General features: G+C 45.5%; 1 protein-coding gene across 2 annotated transcripts in view; it reads right to left on the bottom strand.

The window, feature by feature from the left end:
- Window positions 1–25,770, bottom strand: part of LOC138473240 (caspase-7-like) — an 865,808-nt gene that overhangs the window by 589,847 nt on the left and 250,191 nt on the right. Inside the window, exon 1 of one of the 2 annotated variants that reach the window (XM_069611854.1) lies at window positions 14,263–14,416. The exons of the other annotated variant lie outside the window; for it this stretch is intronic. The gene's annotated coding sequence lies outside the window, so the exon portion shown is untranslated. Of the gene's footprint in view, window positions 1–14,262; window positions 14,417–25,770 lie in introns of those variants that run through there. 2 annotated transcript variants of the gene reach the window in all.

Genomic DNA, 25,770 nt, shown 5'->3' with positions numbered 1-25,770 from the left:
TACTACGCCTCAATCGACTAAGAAGGTCTCGCCATTCGTATCACTTAAAGGCAGACAACCTGGAACTAAATTGTGTCCAGGTTGGTTGGAAATGTCAGGAAGTGTGGAAATAAATAGACAAGAGATAATGAGACTCATTGAGGAAGCACAAAATGCATACAAAAAGAGATTTGATGATGTCAATAAGGCAACAGATTTCAAGTTGGAAAGGGGTGATTGAGTATTGATTAAGAATCCAAGGTTGAGTGGCAAGTGTGCTAGCAAATTTATAGGTCCAAGAAAGGTTTTGGCTGTTAGAGGGAATGTTGTGATCTTAGAAGGAGAAGAATGTTGGTCTAAGTCTATATTGGTTAAGAGCTCTGCCAACATGGTTGAGGACAATGGGATAACGGACAAAAGTATGTCAACTAAGGATGATAAAACGGAAGTTAATACTAGCCAAGATGTGGGGAGTGCAAGAGATGAGAATGTTGAAACTGCAGGAGCTTTGGTAAAGTCTGGTATACGTGTGGGGAGAGCCAGGAAGAGACCAACATGGTTAAAAGATTAGTGTGTGCAATAAACGGTTATTTTATAAAAATGTTAAGGGAGGAGATGTGTTAAGATTAGGACACTCCTTGATGTCATGAGTTAACACGTATTATGAAATGTTTATTTGCAACTGTTTGAATGCAATTGTTTCTTATCTTATGTACTCATTGTTATTCCTATTGGGTTAGTACTCAATGTTAAGGTACACTTTACTCAGCTACAATACAGTCAATGCAGCACTATGAGGTCAGCAGTCTCGGGAGTGGAATGTTGTGATTAGAAGGTGGTTCGAGAATGATGACAGTTGAGTTGGAGACTGAAGCCGTGTGAGTGCCTGCTGTCGTGTACTCTTACTCTTAAATAAAGAGTTAAAATGATCCCTGCGTCGGGTCTCATTTAACAGATTCCCTGCTAGAGAAAGAGTGATATCCGTTATTGCTGTACTTTATGGAGACAGCATCCATCTGGGGGGATGTTACCCTTAGAGGCCCTAGCGTTTTGTCATTTTGTCACATTATGAGCAGTAGGTGAATTTATTTGGCCCTTCGCCCTGGACTTTCCGGTGTCATCCACTTTCACAAGAACAGCAGAGTGAATGGATTCCTGATGGACAACATGCTCCATGGGCAAGAGACCTTTTCTTGCTAGGAGTTGATTTACAGGCACGGGCCCTCATTCCGAGTATGGTGGTCTGCTAAGCTGATACCGGCACCCTTTCAGGACCGCCATACTACAACGATGCCGGTAGGGGCCACGGATCGACCGGCAGGCCTGACCTGCTGGGTTTTCAGGCCCCTACCAGCAGGGTTGTCACGGAAGCACCAGCACCGTTAGCAACGATGCCGGTGCTTCCGTGTCCCAATTTCCATGGAGTCCTATGAGACTCCATGGAAATGGGGATTTACCATTTTCGCCACCTGCCGTAATGCCCCGGTGGCACTGGGAAGTAAGGCAGCGGAAACAGTGTTACAGGGTTGCGTGTAACCTGCCGCCTACCGGCTGTTTTTTCCGGCAACCCCGTAATGAGGCCCATGGAGACTGAGCACCTACCCTTAACATCACAAGTTTGAATCCCAGTAGGGCCAGCTGAGGCCTTTCCGAGATCAAATAAATGAGTGTCTTTTAGTAAGGTAATAATAGCACAGGCTGCAATAATTTAAATTGCAAGCTATCACTAGCCAGCCATACAAAACTCAATTGCCTCCTCAAATCTATACACACACAAAACATCATTTTTATTCGCCAAGAGTTAAATATCACTAGGAAATGACTAGTGCAGAGTGCACATTATGCATTATATATTTGTTGAGTGTGTATACCCTATAAACACTTGCCAAGTATGTCTAACACTATACAGTGATCCCACTGCACAGTAAACATTGCTTAAAATCATAGAACTATTAAGAAGCATCATCAATGGCACTGAATACGAGCTTTCCGGTATCCTGCCGGCAAACAGCACTTAACGTCTCAGCCGGCCGATATCCTGGTATTACTGGGATATTATGAGCAGCGGAATGCCAGTAAGTTCCCTCAGGACTCCATGGGATGTGATTTCCTGAATCCCTGGCACCATTAGTAATGGTGCCAGGGATTCAGGCATTTGTTTGCCGATAAGACCTGCTGGGAGATCCGTGGCCACCACCAGCAAACTTGAAGTGTGCCGGTTTGGAAAAAGTCCAGAGCCAGAATTACTGGCCTTTTCTCCTGACACATTTGCAATTAAGTCACACTCAGATATCACCCATTTCACATGCATCGCACAGATACAACTAAATATAGGCAAACACATCCCTTACACCTTCACTCTGGGATGGAATCTTTTGGATAGATTTGGTTGGCCCGAAACATGCGAGGAAGCCAATGCCAGAACCTAGCTTTGCACTGGTTACATGTATTACTCATCACACACCCTATCGGAATGCAATTTGGCCACAGCTACAAGTTCACCATGGCAGTTGCAAGTAATCATCCAACCCCATCATAGACCTGCAAGTCACCACTTGTATTTGGGTTACTGTACAAGTAATTTGGGGTTAAACAAGTTTTTCAGAAAGGGAGGTTACAGATTATAGTACCTTGGATATCCCAGACTACAGGGGTGTTACATACCTCGGAATAACCTGTCTTAAGTGGACCCTGAGCAGGGTCTTGAGATCCTTTCTGAACTGCTAGAGTGTTGTAGCGGTCCTGACTGTGACCAGGATGCTGTTTGTGTCGCAGTAGACTTGGGCTTAGCAAGAGGAGGACTGTGTCTTGATTTTCTCCCTGCGTGCCAGTAGCACTTACAGGTAACCTGCATCCAAGGCACCACAGACACCACACTCTGGTTTGTCTGATTCTTGAGCTGTCCAGTTAATGGAACTTCAGACAAGGATACAGTGCTGCAAAACTATACCAATGGTGTCTGGGCACTATACAAAGTAGTCAGGGTATGAAATTGAGGGGAGCTGAGAGCTACTTAGCTCCTGATTGTGGCCTAGAAGAGCCCGGTTAGCTTGACATGACAGCTACCAGAAGTTACTATTAGCTCCACAGGCCAATTGATGCAGATCAAACACAACTATGTGGATTTAACTCTGTGCATTCGTGACAATCTATAAATAAGCATTAGGACACATCTAGACAACATTTAAAGTATAAGGGGTCATAAATAATGAACATAGTGATATCTTTCTTCATATGTGGAAGTTGGCTTGCGGACCGCTATGTACAAACTCCTGGTTCCTGAGCAGTGGTGTCTGGACACTGGATAATGCTGGATACCCAGAAGCTATTTTTATCTCCTGCTTTTCAAATCTTAATTTCGATCCCTCAAAGGTTTGAAATTGACGTACAAATCCCTTCTCCGTTTCCCATTCCAGAACTGGAATTGGTACACTGTTTCCTGCTGTTCTATGAGGATTAATTCAAACCCTGATCACCCACTGCCTCCTCTAGTACCCCTTTTTTCCGTCACTCTCCCTGTCAGGACCTGGAATGCAGCTACCAGGCTTAATTTTGAATACACTTACATTTCTTTTCTTACCCTTCCTTTTCTACCCACCTTTACCTCCCATACCCTCTCCTTGCTCAACCAGGATCTGCGCGTCCTGGACTTAGCAGTGAATGTCCGCTGGCGTTCCCTTCTTCTCTTTTCCCCTGCACTTTGAAATGATGTTGTGTGTTACAAAACCCAAATAAAATAAAATAAATAAAGGGTCCTGACATGGAAATTTCTCTAAGCAGGAAGGTGCATACTCTCCTATCAAACCATCCTTTTCTAAAATTCTGGCTCCACTGAGCCTTTTTGGAAAAGGGTAACTAGGATTCTCCACAGATCCCAATAAGGCAACAGGTGTCAAAGACATTTTATCCTGAAATCCAAATTCACAGGCTGTCCAAATGAGTATATATGAGTGATGGGGCCTCATTCCGAGTACGGCGGTAGGAGGTTAACGGCACCGGTAAGGATGCCGGTGCCGTTAAACCCCTACCGCCGCATTCCAAGGTCCCTTAGCGGGAGCCGCTAAGGGACCAAGGAGCTAATAACGGGCCCGCTACTTGCGTGCCCGTTATTAGCTCCTTCTCCATTCCCATTGAGCCCTATGGGGGCTCAAATGGGAATGGGGAATGGTATTCAGAATGGGGATTTACCGGGTCCGCCAGGGTTGGAATGTCCCGGTAAATCCCCATTCCGACACCACGGACCCGGACACGGGTTTGGAGGCAGCCATGGTGCTAATAGCACCACGGGTGCCTCCAAACTCGTAATGACCCCCATGGTTACAAAGGGCCTCATTACGCGGTAGGTGGTAAGGGATTACCGGCACCGGTAAGGTCACCGGTGCCGGTAATCCCTTACCACCCTATTCCGAGTTCCCTTAGCGGGTCCCTTCCTCAATGACTGGTTTTACCAGGCGTTATGGATGGGACCCGTTAAGGGATATCAGAGCTAATAACTGTACCGCAAATTGCAGTACCGTTATTAGCTCCATCCGCATTCCCATTGAGCCCTATGGGGGTTCGAATGTCAATGGGGAATGGTTCCCAGAATGGGGACTTACCGGGTCCTCCAAGGTTGGAATGACCCGGTAAGTCCCTATTTTGGGAACCCGGAATGCGGTAAGGGGGTAGCCATGGTGCTAATGGTCCACCCCGACTGCACTCCCCCTCATTCCCCTCCCCTACACTTCATATTACTGCACTTGCACTATCCTAATGATACAAGCCCCCCTCTCTTTTTTGTCTTGTGACGCCTTGAGACACCGTTTTATAAAAATACAATAAATTAAAAATAAATAAATCAATATATGTTTGATAGCACCATGGTTACCTCCTACCGCGTAATGAGGCCCAAAGACTTTTATGCTAAGATGAGTGTTGTGAACAAATGAAATGAACACCAAGTACAGTGTGTATTATGCACTTAGTAATTCAAGCACACAGGGCTTTCATCACAGGAATATTTGTTCAAATGCAATGATCTGTGTCATGGTCCCAAAAAGCTCTTTAATTTTATGCTAAGGAGCAAGGAATCTTCATTGGACGCATCTGTTCCATCCTCTTCTTAATAAGTGGATTTTGAAAATGTACAACAGGAGTGTACAAGACTATCCATCCTGGAACGATAATGCTCTATCAGAAAATATTTGATATGGTTGTTCTAGGTTTTGATAATGTGCTTTGCTCAGGAACACATGTGTAATGTTCCTATAATGTGACAATATACACAGGAAATGATCAGTAAAAAGTAGCATTGCATAATGTTAAAAGAAGATCCAGTTTACAGTGCTAGCCCTATCAAATAACGTCCTTTGTTACAATACCTGCACATACATGCCTTGTATGATTCTTATGCTTAGCATATAAGAACTTGTGAGGAACTTGTGGGATTTTGGGAACAATCCTAAGAACTTTCTAAGAACATATAAGTCAACCAAATATGCAGTGAATTCTTATACCGTCTTCTAAGGTTTAAGTGGGATTTGTGTAAGATCATATAAGATTCTGGTAAGATCCTTATTTTATGGTCTCCCTAAGTACCTCCCTGCTAGAGCCCTTAGGTCTTCTAGCTCTAACTCTCTGCAGATTAGATGCTTTTCCAAGCCGATAGTGGGGGTTGGGGGTAGATCTCTCACTTCGGGCGGAGCCTCCCTCTGGAATGGCCTCCCTGCACCTCTCTGGCTTGAGCCGGACCTCCTTAAATTCTGGAAGCTTCTCAAGACCCCCCTTTTCTCTTCTTCCTTCCCTCTCCCCTCCCCGGCTAATGCCTCCCTTGACTAGCTGCCTGGTCCCTTCTGAGTACTAGAGGTCACCAGACCCTCCTCGCCCAGTCTACCCCAGCACCCTGGTCTCCCTGACCCCACCCCCTAACCTGCACTTGCCCTTCCGGGCCCCCTTCCCCTGATTAGCCTGGTGGGTTGTGCATCCCTACCGAACCGGGTCCACCCCCATTCACACACCTAGCATGTGGTTCTTACTCCCTGTATCCCCTGTGCTGTTGCCTACCTGGCCTCCCCTGAGCACTTGCCTAGCCCCATGGGCCATCTTCTCCCCACCCCCGACCTGCAGTTGTATACATCCACTCTGCCCCACACTTCCTTTCCATCCTAGCATTATCCCTTCCACCCCGACTGCACTCCCCCTCACTCCCCTCCCCCTACACTTCTTATTACTGCACTTGCACAATCCTAATGATACAAGCCCCCTCTCCCTTTTTTGTCTTGTGACGCCTTGAAACACCATTCTATAAATATACAATACATTTAAAATAAATAAATCAATATATGTTTGAATGGGTAGCTTTTGCTGTGAATAAGCATAATTTTTTCTCTCAAAAAGTCCTTAAAACCAATGATCGGTGTCTAGTGTGAGCACCAGGGCAATGTTTACTTTTGTGACCTGGACAATGAATAGTCCTGCTGATTCTGCCAGTTGTTACAGTATTCCCAAATACTAATTAACAAAAAATACAAAATCATAAAAGAGTTGTAGACACTGTAGCCTGGTCCTCTGGTCCCTTTCAAGGCCTGACAGAAATCCAGCACCTCAGCTCTTAGCTAAGTTTTTCTCAATTTTTCCCATACAGACAACGGGACTCATTCTAAGTCTGGCGGTCCATAAATAAGAGGGCCGGCAACATACCGGCACCTTTTTTGGACCGACAGACTACAAGAATGCCTGCAGGGGTCGGGTCTACCGGCAAGTTTGGCCTGCCGGGAGTACCGGCCCCTACTGGCATATTTCTCATGGAAACACTGACACCGTGAGAAACACAGAAAAGAAAAATAAGAAGTAGAAATACTCCCAGCAAAAAATAGGGAGTAAAATGCTGCTGCTTCAAAATCTTATCTGGAGCACTGTTCACACCCTTTCACATATCCTATACAATGTTCTCATTTGTGCTCTCAAATCACCACCCCAACTATTATACACCCACAATATTAATACTTTACACGTAAAAGAAAAGACTTGGGGAAAATCCTGCAGTGCATCTATCCTCACCCTGCTGAAGGAACTCTGTTGCTACATGCAGATGACTGATCACCACTGTCAAGACCAACTACTACCGAAACATCACTGCAAAGGACAACACGCAAAGTAGAGCCCTCTTCAAAGCCATTAATCACTGCATCAACCCTCTGCCCAACCCACCTGTGCCACACTCCATCGAAAAATCCACTGCCATCAATTCTTTCTTCATAAAGAAGATCAGCATGATCTGCCAACAGATAGATCCCAGTGCTACTACTGACAGCACACTGCATGTCCCATCTTGCAAAACCACAACTATCTGGACAACTTTCAAGACACTCACTATGAAAGACCTCACTGCCACCCCTGCATTCCTCAAGGCCAGTTTGTACACAGACGACATCCTCCCTGACTCTGTACTCAAGACCCTTCCAACTGGAGTACTCCTGCCTTACATGACAATAATCGACAGCTCACTAACTTAAGGCAGCTTCCCCTCGACCCTCAAGACTGAACAAATCCTACCGCTTGTCAAGAAACCAACAATGAATCCTTCCTAGATAAGATCCTTGAGAAAACAGTACCCACATTACTCCTTCAACACATCAAAGCCAACAACCTTCTTCAGCCCTACCAATATGGCTTCAGACCTAGATGCAGCACAGAAACATCTACCATCAAGGTGATTGACGATGACCTTCAAATCCTTGATAATGGCCATCCTTGTCGGTTGGTTCTCCTTGACCTTTTAGCAAAATTGACATGACAACAGTTTAAAATCCTTTCAGGAAAAAGAATGTGTTGTTTTTTTCCTTGTAATATACAAAGATGTGGCAATTGAATATATCAGAATGATTGCAATATATGCCAACAGTACATTAAACAATTGATGTATTTTAGAGGGCGACAGATAACGTCTAACATCAAGGGTCTAAAGGTTAGGCCCATCAGTTGTTTTTAACCAAACGGGCATTACTGCAGTTTTGCACATGTATGAATGGGTCTTTTTGAATGAGGATGGAAGCGATTGAGATGAATGGGTTCACATGAGATCACAGTATGGTGTGGCATTTTTAGACAATGACATGACATTGTACTAAATTCGTTTTTAGGTTTAATTGTTTTTCACTCAGGTTTTTCATGCAATGTTAATAAGGGATTCTCATTTGTGTATTTTTGTATTACTGGTTTTGTGACAATGTTATTTACAAAAGAAAAAAGGAAAAACGAAAACTAAACAATGAATAAATCAACATTTTATGAAAAAATTTAATTTTTTAAATCAATTTTTCCAGAAGGTATTGTATCCTATTTATTCATAAATAATACAAATGAAAAGAGTCAGTACATGTCCAGCGACATCTGTACTTTTTGTATTGTCTTTTAGCATCATTCGACACAGTAGATCACCAGACACTCACCAGCAATCTACATCGCTGCCTGGTGATCAGCAAGATTATCCTCAGCTGGTCCAAATCACCCCTTCCTAATCGCCACCAGTTTGTACAAATGGATTCCTCCAGATCACCAACCCTACCCATCACCTGGAAACCTGCAAGGATCCATCCTCTCTGCTGTGATCTTCAATCTTCATATGGAACCATTTGGAACCGTCCTTGCTCCACTCAACATCCACATTCACAAATACGCAGATGACATGCAACTCTACCTCAAGATATCCTCCATCAGAGACTGAATTGCAACTCCTGACCAATAGCATCAAACACCTGGACATCCAGACCTGGCTCTCTGCTATGTATCTTGAGAGCTTCACACCACAGCTGGCTGCTGTGCAAAGACCCTTGGGTTTGACACTTCTCCTTCTAATAGCACATAGCAAGGAACACACAAACAACTTGGTACTAACTTTTTCTCCTGTGGAAAATTAAGCCTTTCATCCCACAAAACAACTGCAGATCTGCTGTCCAAGCCTTGGTCCTCTCCCAGCAGGATGGTGGCTATGCCTTTTTCAGAGGCTTCCGGTGAATACTCTGGTACCCCTTAGATATTTTTAATTCATGTTGCAGCACTACTCATCAAAGGGCTCTGCAAATTCAACCACATCACCTGACCCTCATCAAATTGCACTAGCTCCCGCTGCAAGTCTGTATCATCTTCAAACCCTGATGGATTATCTACAATATTGTTACAATGAAGTCCTCTAGCTACCTCACTGAGAGGATGAGCATCTTTGGAGGCTTACGATCCACCAGAAGTAAGGACATGTGCAGACCTGAAATCTGTGTGTGCTGGAAGGAAAGAACCAGAAGACAGGACTTCTATGTCTATGCTCCAAGACTCTGGAACCTCCTCCCGATCAACATCAGACTTGTCCTTTCGCTTCTACAGTTCAGGAAGGAGTTCAAGACCCTCCTCTTCATGGAATGGCTCCTCTTTAAAACCTAGGCCCCCAGAGCCTCCACGCCCCACACTACCTGAGACTGGGTGGGATCCCCACTGTCTCCTACCTTGGTTGCTTGCAGATCCTTTGCTGACAAATTTCCCACCTTACCCCTCCCATGTTGTTAGCTTCCCGCTCCCGTGTTTCTCTGCTCCCCTCACCATGTTCTTCATCGTGTGATTGTAAAGTGCTCTGTTGATTGTCGGAGCTAGGTTTGTGCTCAAGAAATACCCTAATAATAATTGTATCATTTTTTCACTTAATCTATGAGGGGAGAACCATGGCTCACAATTGATGTAGCTAGGAGTTATACTTCACCCGGTAAAAGGCACTATATAGATGGTCAAAATTATTCTATATATTGTAACACTGAAGTCTGATGAGCCATGTATGAGTGTGACTCTTTGTAGGGCTTATCTAAAAGAACCACTTCAGGGAAATAACTATTCTGTCAGATAAAGAAACTAAAGCACAGTGATATATTTAATGAGGATCACATACTTTGGTCAAGTGGAGAAGCTGAGATTTTTGTTCAGCGTTCCTGATTCTGTAATTGAGGAAGAAGACTATGGAGATCATTAGCGGTACAGTAAAAAAGTGGTGGTATTGGAATTACCACCACTTTTACCACACCATCATATTAAGAGTTTGGAGATAAAGTGGTGGAAATACTTCCGGCACTCCACTTTACCTCCAAAAACGTTAGGGATTACTATAGGTGGAATTACCACCTATGCAATTCCTCATAGTCCCTAATGGAGAATTGTGGAACATTATGAATGGGGACTAGCACCAGATTACCACCACCCATATTCAGGCGATTTTACTGCTAACATGAGTGGCAGCAACGGTAAATGTGTATGGCAGTATTTCATGGGAAATATTGCCATACTCGTAATGGTCCCCTATATCTCCTCCCATCCGCATCGTTTTCTTTCGAAAGCTACTTTGGAAGTATATGTTCAATAAAACTGGCTTCAATGCAACGAACCATATGGTAAATCAACCTCACAAAAATAAAAGTACGATTCTCTCTGAAAGTAAAAAGAGCACAACTGAGAATGTTGTCTGCAAGATGACTACAAGACAATCTAGAAAAGATGCTGGATAAAACATGTATCTGTCAGTCTCCACACAATTCAAGAAAGCAAAACGATTATGTATATATTAACATTCACCACCTACACTGATTACAACGAGTAATGCATTAGATTTTTTTTTAGATGCTTTTTTTTAGATGGTATGGCATTAGGTGCTTTGGCTGTCGATGGAATGACTATAAACCGCATTAGAGCATTTGAGCGGTTCCACAAAGTCAAAGTCTTCAGAGACCAGCACACGAAGAAGCAGAATTGTATGTATGGTGCTTAGAAACAGTGAATGGTTGAAGCATCTATTTCTCTGCGTCTGGTGTATCCTTTTTTATCGTAAAATATCACATATCAGGAAGTTTAGACAGCAGGGCTACTTTATATTCTTGTTTATTTTGGAGTTGACCTATCCCGTCCAGGGGTAGAACAGGCATTTTGTCTGTTCTCATTTGATTCCTGCCACTCCGAGTCTTCAGCCAAGCAACTAGCTCCACATCGGAATCGCTGTTATCTGAGGACTTGTCGCTAAGATGCAGCTTGTTAAAGTACCAGCCTTTTTGTCAGACCTTTTTTTCCATCGCACACACTTCTGTCGTGTTCTTTGATTTCTTCCCCTCATTATCCAAGTCAACTGAAATAGCACCATTCCGATTTGGTGGAGATTTCTGCTTCAGATTACTTTTTCATAATTGAGTTTTTCCTGCGTTTTTCCTTACGTGACAGATATGTCGCAGGTGAACCCTTAACAGATTCTACGTTTTGGCTCCACAAAGGTGCCAAAGCTTTACCTGCTTTGTCTGTATTTTTATTTGTGGTTTGCAGAGAGACAACCTCTTTATTACCAGATTTTAGACTAGTTCGATTTGGAGTGGGGATCCTAACATGTGCAGCAGACGGGTCAATAAGCACATTGTCCACATTCGATCCACTTAAGTTCTCATTTATCCGTCTGCACAATTTAAGTAGAATCTTCATGGCGAACTGCAAAGTGGACAGACACGTCTGTATTTCTGTGAACCGATCCATAGCTACAGAATGGGAAGACAAGGAAAGAAAGTGGGTATAATCGAGTGGCAGGCACATATTAGGGGAGGCTGATAACCGTACTGGGCTATTAATTTCTTTTTGGGAGACATTCTAATGTGACGATAATGAATCAACCACATTTCCTTGTGATTTTTCAATAGCCACCACACTTCCTTGAAGTGTGTAACAGAGGGCTAAAAGTGAATTATTATCAATATCGCTTAGGTTTGAACTTACATCAGGCTTCACAGTGTCACTGACAAACTGTGACTTGGTCTGTGCATGCACCTGTGCGTGTACTTCATTCTGGGCAATAGGAAAGAAAGAAGTTATTAACCCATTAGTGGGCTTGGCTTGTAACAGGTCCTGGACCGTTTCACATTCCAAGGTAGCAGATTGCACGTTAATACACACTAGCATTTTGTTTCCATTTATCTTGGGTCTGTTCCCATTTTTTGTGCGCGTTTTTACTGGCACTCTCAGTTTGTCAAGTGATGCTACCGAAAATTACTTTCAAGGTACAGGGTAGAGATTCAGTAAATAAAACACAGTATGCGGCAGCAGAGCTGCATACTGTGAGACGTCGTTTTTGGAACACTTGCTAAGAATGGAATTGGTTTTCAGAGTGGAAAACTGAAAGGGCTCAAAGGTACAGGCCACACAGATCCACACCCACAATCGCCCTTCTTCTGTCCTTACGTTTGCTGCCTAAGCTGCCGCAGAGTCCCCCGTGAGCTCTTTCTTTGATCCTTCATTAGCTCTCAAGTACTTCAATTGTCTCCACCAGCTGAGGCCAATTAACGCAATTTCATTTGTCCGTACTCTTTTACTCGAACCTGAAGCCCTGTGGGGGGCGCAGAGCGGGGTACTGCCTAGAGCTTTGTCCAGTAGCGCTATTTTCTCTATTTTCCCATCAGCACCAAGCACCAGTGCATGGGATTCCAGTCAAAACTCACGTATATCCAGTAGCTATTAAGGTATTTGTGATTTTACTGACCACAATTACAGAGTGGTATATTTAATCGCGGGCAAAACACTGAAAAACTAAAAAAATGTATTTGGGGAGGTCCCAAGACCCCTGATTTTCTACCCTTTTAATGCCACCCAACCCCATCCCGACCCATTTGAACCCCTTACCCCACTTCCCTTTATGTAGTCATTTAATCTTTTCTGTGTTTTTCGGTGTTACTGTCCACTCTGTTTTATACCACTCTGTAATGTTTGTAATAAAAATGACTGCACACCGCAATTAACAGTGATAAGCACGGTTATACGGAAAGTGCTTTAAATTACTCAACGGGTCTAGCTCTGTCAGGCCGACGGGAGAGAGAGCTTAGGACCGCCCGGCTGCATCAGTCACACCAGTAATAGCAGTGCGACCTGGCCGTTCCTAGCAGGTACAGCGGGTCCTAGCAGGTACAGCGGGTTGGATGACTACACAGCAGCACCCGCTCGCGTCCCAGCCAAAGCCAACCCGAGTGCCTCCAGACTAGAGGAACAGACCAAGAACATGCCACACCAGGTGTCAAGCCCCACTGAGGGGTAACGAGTTTCTCAATCAGCCGCTTCCGACACATGTATTCATAGCTCTCAACTCACACGCTTTTGGCGGGTGATACCTGCCTTGTAAACAGCTGACTCACCCGCCAAGCCTCCTGGACGCCCATTCGTTTCAATAGGCCTCTCACCCGCCAAAAATAAAATCGGGTGTTTTCACCTGCCTTTGCAACACAAATGGTTGAGAGCTACGTGTATTCCGTCCGAGTCTAAACCTATGACCCAGAAGTCCCTCCCACCTTGCAAAGCGCTGTTGCCTAACAAGCCACCACATAGCTCTCAACCATTTGTGTCACAAAGGCGGGTGAAAACACCCGATTTTATTTTTTGGCGGGTGAGAGGGCCATTGAAACAAATGGGGGTACTGGAGGCGTGGCGGGTGAGTCAGCTGTTTACAAGGCGGGTGACACCCGCCAAAAGCGTGCGAGTTGAGACCTATGCCACCATGGCTAGATGAAGGTGTTACCTCACTCTGGACTACTATATGCCTTTAAAGGTGTCCCTTCCTTCAAGCAGGTTTCACAATTAGTATTAAAATGTGCAAATACCCAAAATTAGGGTTGACATTAGTTTTTTGTCATCCAGATAGTTATGCACTTTGGTCAGGGGTGGACTCTTTTCATGAGAACATTTGGAAATAAAATAGGTTACCACACAAAAAGAACAAGGTGCAGAGGTCTACTGGGAAATCTCCAAAGTTCCCTATAGGCCAATCCAGCCATGACTTTCAACCAGGGGAGTTGCTAGGTCTGGAAAAGACTAGGCTAATCTGATGTCCGAACTGTTGGGACTGGGGGCTAGCTAGTCTTTTGGCTGTAGCTCCTGAGATTCTATCAGGGGCTGCAACCAAAAGATCAGGGGCTATAGCCCCCTTAGCCCCCCCCTAGCAACGCCCCTGTTTCAACCCTTGACAATTGCAACTTCCCTGCTGCGGATCCAGCCTGTGCGGCGACGTTGTGCGCAATCTCCAGTCAAGCGCATGCGCGCGCGCGCTTCCTCAGAAGAGGGCGGCGTAACTCCACCTCAGAAGCCCGCCCTGAGGAGACGGACTCCCCAGTCGCCTCAAACTCGCAGTTCGGCGAAACTACAGAAAGAGTTGCTACTAGGCACGGATAAATGCCACATCTCGGGCGTAGATAAACTGTGAAGAACGGACATAAATAAAAGAAAACACAGGGCGGAAATAATGGGAAGCTTTACCGTCTCGGGGGTGTGTGGAGCGCGCGCCTGCAGAGCGGCCTGTCAGAAAAGTGTCCTCACTTTAGAGTGGGCGTGCAAGTAGAGCAATGGGAGGACCCGTGCCTTGCTCCCTGCCCCCCCGGCTTCCTGGAAACACGCAGCTCCGCACATAAAGGCAGAGGTATGCTGTTGTTTCCGTCTACTGGAACCCGCCAACCGTTTTACGTGGGAGGCAAAGGGGCTGGCTTGCAACTGGATACTCCTTGCAACCACAACGCTCTTTGTAAATGTTGTCATTGCTTCACTCTGCCTACTTATCTATGATCACGGGTTTTGTGATCGTTTGGTGAAATAAGTCATGACGATCCTCTTCGTTTTGAAGGAGATTTCCTTTTGGATGAAGTAAGCACCATATCAGTAATGTATGTTAAATGATGATGACAGCATGGTTCTCTAGTCAGCCTCGAGTGGGCGGAGGGAGGTCTGAGAAAACTGATATAAAGGCTTTTTTTTTGTGTGTACAAAGTGATTTTTTATTTCTCCTGTGCGATAGCCCTTCAAAAATATGCTTCCAGTCCATAGCCCCTGAAAGGAAACTTACATTTTGACCACCAGCATCCAAATATCAGGGACTCGCGTTGCAGCTTCAGAAGTTTGACAGCTTGTCTGACCATAGAAGATATGTGTAACTTTTGTAATTAATGGCTAATCGCACTCACTATCGTGAGTGGGGGTTTGGATTCGATTAAAGACACAGAGGCGAGCATTATCTACTCATCCAGCAGCAAAGAACACATTTTACATTTAAAGAAAACTTTTTCAAAAACAAAATTAAACTGTCTGATAGCATGAAATGTGGCTCGCATAACTTGCTGGATTCATGACTTCTGACCCAGCCAATCGCAGCCAGAAATCCCCACATTAAGATTCAAGCAAAGAGGTAACCCAGAACCCTGGCCACTTCATATCAGCCACTGTCCTTGGTACACTGTGTTTTGAGGATCAAGGACATTTCCGTAGGGCCTTTCAACAAAATGTTTGCCACTGATAAACCAAGAGGGGCCTTTAAACTCTACTCAGGGGTCCTCCAATTCCACCTTATAAAACTCGTACTAAAAAAAGGACCACACACCGGGAAAGAAGCAACGCTGTTTATTACAGCTGTGAGCACAAATCAAGCAGAACCGTGGACTGGAACTGATTGATGAGAGCTGACATCTGGGCATACAGCGAACACTGGTTTTATACTACCAATACAATAGTTAAGGAACTAGACACAGTTGTGTCTCAAACATTAACATTTCTCTGTGGTTCCCAAAAAACTCCTTGGTTAGATCACATCCTTAGGGCTGACGTATGTTAGTAGAGCGTGATTGGCGCTAAGAAATCAACAGTATCCCAACTCATCGCCTCCCCATGTCGTACCACATCGATTCTAACCCCTCCCAAGAAAATTTGTGCTGACCGCTGGATCTTTGTCTGAGATTGGTCAGCACCGTTTTGAAAGAAACACGAGACACCCTGCTTCGGGTGGGAAGGGAAACATTCACACAGTACCTGCCGAATATCGTTCTTCGCAAATCTTGTGTTGGATACTCTGAAGGCTGGCCACCTCCAAGGGACATGAACACTTACCTTTTGATTGGGCCATGTGGACTGTTGGCTGGCTTAGGTATACTTCCCTCCTACCCGCGAGTGGCCGCAGGATTGGCTTGCTGCCCTGTTATTACATCCCCCAGTGTGTCCTTAGCTGCTTCAGTTTACCCGTGATGCGCATCTTGGACTCTTGTCTTCCTCCTCCCTGGCCATTGATGCCTTGGTCATGTGTTCAGAGTAGGTGTCCCAGGCACGGCCCAACGTGGGGCATCCCTGCTAAATGTACTTATCTGGGAGGTTTTCTATATTTTGTTCTGACGTACACAGGTTCTCTTGGCTGATGGTACACCCTGTGTATCCGTGCCCTGTGGTGATAGTTGCGCCCTCTATCTGGCACTGAATTAGCATCTTTATTGCAAAACCATGACGTCCGCTCCTCCCTTGATATTTGAGAGAAAATAAACCAGTGGACAGCATGTACAGATGACAAGTTTTAATAACCTGCCTTCCAAATTCCAGTTGGTAACCATTCCTACTATCTCTACATATATTACAGAAGCCGATGGGCTCTGATATGGAGGGAAATAGTAATAATAATACTGCACACTGGAGGCAATTTACTTGAATATCTATGCAATAATACCAATTAGCATGAACAGAAGCGCAGAGATCCACAAGCATGCTATGTAGTCTGGCCGCTCCTCTGGAAAATCTCACAGATATCCAAATATAGATATTCTGTGAGCTGTATGCCAGGCAGAAATAACAATAAAAGATATAAACATGGACATAAGGCGTAGTAAATCATACCTCGAGGAGGTCCTGAAGCTACTGACCAGAGAGATGCCAAATCTGTTTGAGACTGAAAAAAGATATTACAAATAAAAAGCACTCTGTTGCCCTGAGGGTAACATTGTGATATGATGCCTTGCCCCCTGCCGTCTTTGGTATTCCTTAAATGCTTTATTGAACAGATCAAGATATGACCTACCCTTTCTTTGAATATGGGAAGTTATTCTCCTTAGTGGGAAATAATTAAGACCTATGATACTAGCAGACTCCATCCCCATGGGACAAAGTGAAACTGCCCAATTTTACCTGTCCCTGATAACTAGTGATAATAGCAGCCATTAGGTCACATCTTGTACCCCCTAGGATCATAGAGATTAGAATGTGTATTAAAATATACCTTGACTGATCATTCAAACCAAATGGGCAGTACGCCAGAAACAAACTAAAAAACGGACACTTGTAACAGTGGTTCCCTATAACAAATGTACTGCCCTAATCCGAAAGGTAACTAAAACTTTAGGCGACTCCTACATGAATCGCATTCAAATCAAAGGGAAAGTGGATATTAGACCCAAAATGGCCCTTTCTATATCTCCTAAATGTGATGTACTAAATTGAAACCAAGTATTTAAATGTTTCACATAAGAGTATCCTCTGCGCCAGGATACAAAACATCCTGGATAGCAGAAACAGGTTATTGAGGCAATTTACCAATGGGAATATTCTTTGTAATATTCTACAAAACGGGTACCTACCATTCCAAAATGAATTATCAAGAGAAATAACCTACTTTCTGTGAACTGTAAAATGGAACAGAGTTAATTAAGCTTCATCTAGCTATTTTACCATAAGGTACAAGACACATTGCACCGACTCATCTACAGCCTGTTCCCTAGCCATTATAGCATCTCTCTTGTCAATATACATACTATGAAATGTTTCATGTGATCCTTGACACTGGATAGGTCACCTTTATCCACTTTTAATACTCATATTGTCATAAAGTCCCAATAGGCAGGCCAGCTGATGACATAGAAAAACATTCTGAGAATAAAACACACCCATTTAAGTCACTGTAGGATACTGTTTCTCCTATCTAGTCCAACTGCTTCTCTATCAAGTATCCTTCCCTTCTCACTAAGTTTGTAAGAAAGACGTTTAAAAAGGATTTCTTGGCCGCCAACCCAGGTCTCCCCATCTCTGATACCTATTCTAGCGCTTCCACCAGATAGACACTCACCAACATCCTCTTTGTCGTCCCTTCGCCAGATCTATGTACCCTTCATATGATCTCTGTGCACTCCCCTGTCTCCTCCTCTCCCATTAATGGTGGCACCCGCTGGGAAGATCTCATGGCTTGCTTCGACCCCTCCAAGTCATCATTAATGTCTACCTAAATGGCACTGTCATGGTCCAAGGCCCTCGGGCCAATCCCCTCCTCTTTGATAGGCGCTTCCCTCACCTCATCAACTTCCTTTCATCTCCTGCTGTCCCCCCTGCTCCCCCTTGGCTACCTTGCCCTCTCTTCCCTCCTCTTCTGCCCCGCCTCGGGCTCTCTCCTCACCTCTGCAGGGCGTACCTCTGATTTGTACCCCTCCCCGGAAGGCCTTTGAGGCTGGCAACCTTCTTCATCTTGCCACTCGCAATTCTCGCTTTGCTGTCAAACACTCAGACATCTGCCACCTCTTGGAAGAACTTGACCTTGATGTCCTCGGTCTTACCGAGACATGCTTCACGGCTAGCTCTGTCATGAGCTTTGACACTCTCCTCCCTGATGGCTACAAGATCCTCTTCACACCCAGATCCACCCGGCCAGAGGAGGTGTAGTCCTGATCTTTCCTGAGTGGATTCCTGCCTCTATCATTCCCACGCAGACATACTCCTCTTTCGAATGCCTCGTCTGCAGGCTGTCTCTCTCTCCTAGCCACTTGCTTACTGTTGCTACTGTCATGGTTTTAGAACACGGCACACTCCAGCCAGGGACTCCTTCCCCTGACAGTGAATGTGGCGCACAATAAAAACGCTATTTCATCTTGAATGACCGACGGGTTCTTTTATTTGAGTAGGCCTCCAACCCGTCTCGCACCCACCTTTACAAACACCCCGTGTCACAATGGACTAGGAATCAAGACGGTGTGTATCAATAAGATATTTATTAATTTATTATTTAATGGAAAAAAAACAATTTGACAACAGCCACCAATGTTGGTGGCAACACAAATGCAATGCTGCCTACAGAACCATTGGTTCAAAATCCCAACACAAATCACATGGATCTGTAATGCCAAAACAGGAAAAATGGTTTTAGAGCATATGATAGCACGCAAAGTTAAGCACTCCGCCTGCAACACTCATCCCCAAACATCAGCTAACTTCCCTTTGGATGGTAGGCAGTGGCAAGGAGTAAGGATAAGGAGAGAAAAATCAGATTTGGAATACAGCCTACCACTCCAAGATGGGAAGTCAGAAAAGAAAATGAAAACCCGAGCAAAACGGATTTGCTGATTACTCGCACAGCAGCTCACAACTGCAGTGGGACAACTATAAAGGAAATTCGTGTTGCTACACTTGACGAGGTAAGAAAGCCTAAATACTACTACTCGGCACACCGATGTTCCAACTAGGCCCAGAGTCTGCCAAAAACATCTTAAGAATGCTCAAAATTGTTTTATTGTACCTCAACACTAGGGGCTGGGCGGTAGGCAATATGAGTTTTCTCTTTATCCCAAGTATTTCCCACATCTTCGTCATCACCTCGCTGGTGAAGTGACTTCCTCTGTCCAACTCAATCCTTTGGGGAAGGCCAAAACGCAAGATGTGGTTCATCATCAAGGCAGCTGCTGTTTCTGCCTTGCAATTTGGGGCCGGGAGACATTCCACCCATTTGATAAACAAGCATGTTACTGTTAAAATGTACTTGTGTCCCCTAGAGGAGTGAATCACGGGCCCGATGAAACCTACTTGTAAATCTGACCAAGGCAGTGTCATCCCCTTTTCTGAAGAGGTGCTCGGTGTGTGTGTGAACTTGGCTGAAATTGTGCACACACAAGAAATGTATGCTCCCTCTCGCAAGATTTCCAAAGTAGTATGAAACCCCTGATGACCGGCTGTGGCCGCGTCATGGGCGTGACGTAGCATCAGGCTTCGGAATGAAGTAGGTACCACCCACTGGTCACATCCAGAGATGGATCTCCTTACCAACAAACCATCTTGGATTCAGAACATTTTGGGAAACTTCATCAACACCCGGAGATCCTCTTTCCCGACGTAATTGGTTTTGGTCAGAGGAATATTCACGAGGTCTTCAATGTGTTGATAAAATGTCCCAATAATCGGATTCCCTTTTTGTGCCGTGATCATTCAGCATCTGGGGTCTCCTTACTCCACTGGGCAGTTGAGAGTTGATTTTGTGCAAGTGTTTGGGACCTGGTGACAGCAGCGATCTGGATTTCCTCCAAGAGGGTCTCTATCTCAAGGAGATCCCCCCCTGGATGGGTCCGGTTTTGTCTGGTCCCTCTATTCTGGAATGAATCTTGATCTTTTTCCAGTAGATGGTCATCCCATTAGAGGTGACCAGATCATCAATGGATTGTATCAGTTTGCCAAGCTTCAGTGGTTTTTATTTGCACACAGCATGCCTCTGGTTTTCCAATTAATCAGGTGCTCCATGAACCCGTTCCGGACATAATCTGAATCGGTGATTATGACCCGTTTATGGAGTCAGTGTTGCATGGCAGTGAGGATGGCCTGGTGAACTGCCACCTGACTACTGCAGGGACTGATCTTGTACCCGGCGCAGGGCTCCGGGGCATCATTCACGCAGGCATTCCCAATGCTGGTCCCCAGTTCTTTTTCCCCGTTGTTATCAACATGGTAGGAGCACCCGTCCACATAAATTGTGGGCATCCCCTTGCACGTGTCTCTTCATAGACCTTGTGCAGGGAATTCAGGTATGCCTCCGTGTTGCCTTGTTTTTTGAGACTTTCGTCCTCGAGACCGTTTTCTCGGGCACAATCATGCAAGTCAGCCAAACCTTGCGCAAGGGGACTCTTCTTGGTTTGGCCATATCTGACCTTAACAGGAAAGCCTTCCATGGACAGAATCCAGGAAGTAATTCTGGAATTACTCACATCCCCTGCCCGGATTCTGTCACTTTGGAGGTATTGCAAAGGCTGGTGAGGAGTCTCGACGATGATGTGCTCCCCCTGGAGGAATGGGCAGTAATTTTTCAATGCCCACACCGTTGCCAGGAGTGTCCTCTCTTTTCCTCCACAGAGGAAAAAGTCTTACTCGCATAGGGTTTGACTTTATTGACCTTGTCATGCTTCTGGTATAATACTGCTGTTAAGCACGTAGTTGAGAACCCCGTCTCCAAGAAGAACTCCTTGTTTTTGATGGGGTAAGCGAGACAAGGCGCTTGTGAGAGGCTTCTCTTCAGTTGTTTCACAGCCTCGGCTTGTTCTGGACCCCACTCCCACTTGACCCCAGCCTTTAATAAATGTACCAGGGGTCTGGTGACCTCTGCATAATACTCAATGAACTTTCTAATTAGTCCAAGAAGGCTCCTTAGTTCCCGCAGAGTTGTCGGGTCTTTCAATTTTAATAATGCTTCCACTTTTTTCACCTGGGGACAGAGACCATCAGGGGTGACTTCATGTCCTAAGAAGCTTACCAGGGTCCTACACCACTGCACCTTCTGGACTGACAATTTCGCTCCGGCAACCTTCACCTGGGTCAGAACATAGCGGATTTCCACTATGTGTTCCATAACACTTCCCTAAAACATTCCCACTTTCCCTAAAAATTAAGAGAGGACAGAAACTCCAAAACCCGGACGCTTATGTACATTTAAATCACCTTCTCCAACAGCAGGGCTTGGGTATGAACCCAATACCATTAGTTAACTTAGAACACAATACTATTCCAATATTGGTGGATAATAGCGACCCTAGGAGTATCACTCTGGGTCCAGACACCTTTATTGGAATGGCGGTTGATGACCATCATTTCTCCATGGATTTACGGAATGAAATCATAGGACGGATCCCCAGCCACTGCTATGACTGTGACAATGACATACCGCCAGAAAAGATCTTCACCCTGCAAGGGGGGAATTTCTTGGTGTACACTTCCTGCCCTTACGGGGGTGGGGGGAAAAGAGGTGACCTGTGACATCAGGAAGGATGAGGTGATATTCCAGGTCCACAATGACTGCCTCTCCTACCTGAAACCTCCTGTCCAGGCCAACACCATAACCAGAGATCTCTCCTTGCAGCTGGAGGATACTGCTGAGATTGCAAAACCAGAGGTCTTCCCAGACTTCAGGCAGATGGTTGAGGGACGGGTCAACCTCACTAATGCCTGTGAGACCGAGAAGCAAAAGCGAAAGCTGAATCAGGTGTTTTGAGCTTTTCAAGAAATCCTTGCTGTGGACTCGTACGACTGTGGTCGCACCGAGATACATTCCACCTCGAAAGCCACGGATCCTAGGATGACTCCCGTATTCGTGAAGCAATATCAATTGCCTTTCGCGTCTATGGAGTCCCTCCCGGAAATCATAAGAACCTAGAGTCCCGTGGGATAATTCGTCCAGTCCACATTACCTTTAACAATCCGGTACTGGGGATTCTAAAACCTAATGGCCAATGGAGTCTATGCGCAGACCATAGGGAGTTGAACAAACGGGTCCACATGTCCCGATGGACTCTTCCCTAAATTGACCAGGGACTGGCCCAGATCCAGGGGTCAAAGTTGTATAGCGCCATTGATCTAACCAATGGATACTGGACAGTACCCGTAAGTGGGGAAGACCAGTACAAGCTGGCCTTCACCTTCGGGTGGCAGCAACACACATGGACCCGAACTCCCTTCGGGTATATAAACTCCGGCAAACATTTTACATCTTTCTGCATAAGGCCGTACACGACTTGGGTGAAAGGGGTATGGCCTATGTGGATGATGTCCTAATTAAAAGCTCAACTCTGGAGTTAAGACTATAACAGGGTGTTTCACCTTGTATCGCCCAATTTTGATCTCCAGATCCGCAGTCCCCTCGAGTTCTGGAGTTGCCCAGGAAGAGGTGTGAGGAGAATTTGGTAACCCTGCCCCTTCCTGAATCAAGTTGTTCAAATACCTTTTTGGACAGGAGAGTGGCTTGGGATCCGGTGTCCATCAGCGCTGAAATTGCACACTGCCCTTGCACCTGGACGGTGGTATAAAACCTACCTTCTTTGTCCTGCAGGGGGCAAAGGAAATGGGCGTTTTGGGCCAGCTGGGACGTTCATTTCTTTATTTTGGACTCTGACACCGTGGGATCTTGGGCTGGTTTTTGTGTCAGTTTGTGAATCTGTAAATAAAATTTGGCATCCTGAGATTGGTGGGGTTTTGGAATCCCCTTTTTCCTTTGATTCTCTGCTGTCCCCCTTTTCCCAGGGACAGTCACTTGAACCAGTTTGTGGGGAGGATCCCTCAGTGACCTGTAGGTTCTCAGGATCACATATCTGAGGGTCTGGGATGGGCGTTTCTAGGTCAGTCCGCATTCCTACCCAGTCTGAGTTATGCTTTTTTGGGACCCATTTTTCTTTGGGAGGAATTCCCCCATCCCAGAATCCTCCAAGGATTCTTCCCCTTCAAACTGGAGAATGCGGACCTCCTCCACAAAATGGGTCTTCTCTGTTTCTCCTACTTACCCTCTGTTCCCTAGGTTGGATCTTTTCGGGGGTAGGAGATTTGGGTTCAGGCTCAGAGGTTTCTAGGGGCTTTTCACGGGTGAGGAAGGAAGCTTGCTCTAAGGCTTTGCATTCCCCTTCCTCCCGGGCCTCCTCCTCTGGAACATGCTCGTTGTCGGGGGTTCTCTCCCCTTCATTGTTCCGGGGTGCCAGACCCTGGGTTCAAGCTGTTCTGAGCAGCCATGTTCTCCTGAGCCCTCAACACGTGACCCAGGTCTAGGATCAAGCTCTGGACCTGCCACTCCAGTTGGGACACCCTCTCTGGCTGATAAGGGGGTTCTAGAGTGAACTCATTGCTGCTTGCGGGAAGGGTAACTGTCCCTTCTCCATGGGTAGCCTTGATATGGAAGGTTTCCCTGGTAACCCTCCATTCTTGGCCTTTCTTCTCCCTGATTTGGTGGTCTAGACTCCTGAAAGTGGGGAGAGAAAGGAGGGTTGTTATGAACATTGGGGTTTTCAGGGTACCTGGGGAAGAAACTTAAACTAGAGGGTGGAAGATTACCGCTCTCCTCAGGGAAGTTAGGAGGGAAGTTGGGAGGAAGATTTCTTGGGGCCGTACTTACCTGGTTGGATCCACCCCCCTGAACCGGGGGAGTCTATACGTACCCCAAGATGGCTCTATTCCCATGTACCTGGGGCTGATGTAGGTGTCAGTCAGGTGACACATTTGTGGGGTACCCTGCCTGGCTACCACCTGCTTCAGACTGGTCAGAGGGTCTTCTCTGCCTCTGTTTGGATTGGTTGGTGAGAAGTGTGTTTTTAGGCCCCCACCCCATTTCTAGGTCCAAAATGGGGGTAACCTTCACCTCCGCCACCTTGGCAACAACAGGGGTGTTGGTTTGTTTGGGGTTTTTGGGAGGATTCTTATTTTCTACCGGCTTTTGGAACTCATAGATCCAGGTAGCTTGCTCTATTACCCAGTCCAGAGTCCTTTCTTCGTGGAAGTACCTAACCAAATGCGTCATAATATATTTAGGAAGTGCATGGAAATACGTTGTGATGAACTCCCTACTATTCGTGCGCACACGCCTGCCTAGTGGTTTGTGCAAATACCTTCTTCAATTCCTGAACAAATTCTCTCTGGCCTGATCGTCTCCGTACTGCAGGTTGTAGGCCACTTTGTGGGGCTCCTGGGGGTTTCTGTGCATGGAGTAGTGCTTCAAGATGGCCGCCTTGTAGTTGGACCACCTTGAATGGTTTTGATCCTCCAGCCCAGCAAATAAGCTGGAGTATTCTGGGGAGAATGTCTTTTTGGCAAACTCCATAGAATTCTGATAATTTTTAATGCCAAAGGATGTCATCATCTGGTCATATAGCTCCAGGTGCTCCCAGACTGAGTACTTGGCATTTTTATGATACAAAGTCATGACTTTTCTGATGGCTTTTACCTGTTGAATGGGGTCCTTCAGCAGAGTTCTCTTTTGTTTGGCCGCCTTCATTTTTCCGCTGCACCTGAGTCCATTCGCCCTCAGACTCAGAGCTGCTATTTGAGGTCCCATCCCTATTTCCTAGGTGTTCGCCGATTCTGGGAGACTGAGCGTCTCTCCCAGAATGATGGGGCCTAGTCTCTTCTCCCCTGTTGTATTGTGGGCTCCCTGGGTCACGTCCCTTGGAATCCTTCTTTCGCACAGGGGAGTAGTCATCTGACTGGGGGTTCCTCAAGTCCTTATTTACCCAAGCACACTCTTTTTCTAACCTCTCGAATTTCTGCTTCACAGCCCCTATTTCTTGATAGCAGAGCACAAGGCTCAGGGCTTTGCATACTATCAGGGCTTGGCTGGCCTCCATGACCTTCCCTTGTGCTACTACTTGGCTCTGGAGTCTCCTGTTCTCATCACGAAGTGCCTCATTGTCTCTCTGGGTCTCTTGTATTGTCTGGGAGTGATCAGACCATTTCTATTGCAGGAGATAAATCTCCTCACTGAGCATTTTTTTTCTGTATTGTCTGATCTAGGTCATGTTCTGTTTGCCTTATGTGCTCCATTCATTTTTTATTCTCTAATTTTATGTTAGTCAATTCCTGAAGACATGACTCGCTTCTCTCAAAGTCTGTTTTTAATTTACACACTTCTTGGCATAGGGCATCTTTCTCCTAAAACAGGGTGTCAATTTGTTCCGTCAGGTTATCCCTCTGTTGTTTTATAGGGCCCAACTTCTGGCGTTCCTGGTCAAATTCTGTTTGGGAATGGACTTCTTTCATGACTAACTCACTATTGCTTGATCTGATTTTGCAAAGTGTTTATCTCCCCTGAGCAGGCTCTATTGTATGTCACTTTTTTGTTTAATTTTAGTTGACTCTCTTTTATGGAATCAACCGTTTCTTGGCTCTCTTCTTTTAGGACCGACAATTGGGCCTCCTGTTCTGAGTTTGTTTGTTGCTGAGCGGCCAAATCATTCTTTAGCTGCTGAATGG

Source organism: Ambystoma mexicanum, chromosome 8 (assembly GCF_040938575.1).
Source record: "Ambystoma mexicanum isolate Mex_15411 chromosome 8, UKY_AmexF1_1, whole genome shotgun sequence".
Taxonomy (NCBI): Eukaryota; Metazoa; Chordata; class Amphibia; order Caudata; family Ambystomatidae; genus Ambystoma; species Ambystoma mexicanum.
The sequence above is the reverse complement of the archived record's forward strand: the minus strand, read 5'-3'. Positions and strand labels throughout refer to the sequence as shown.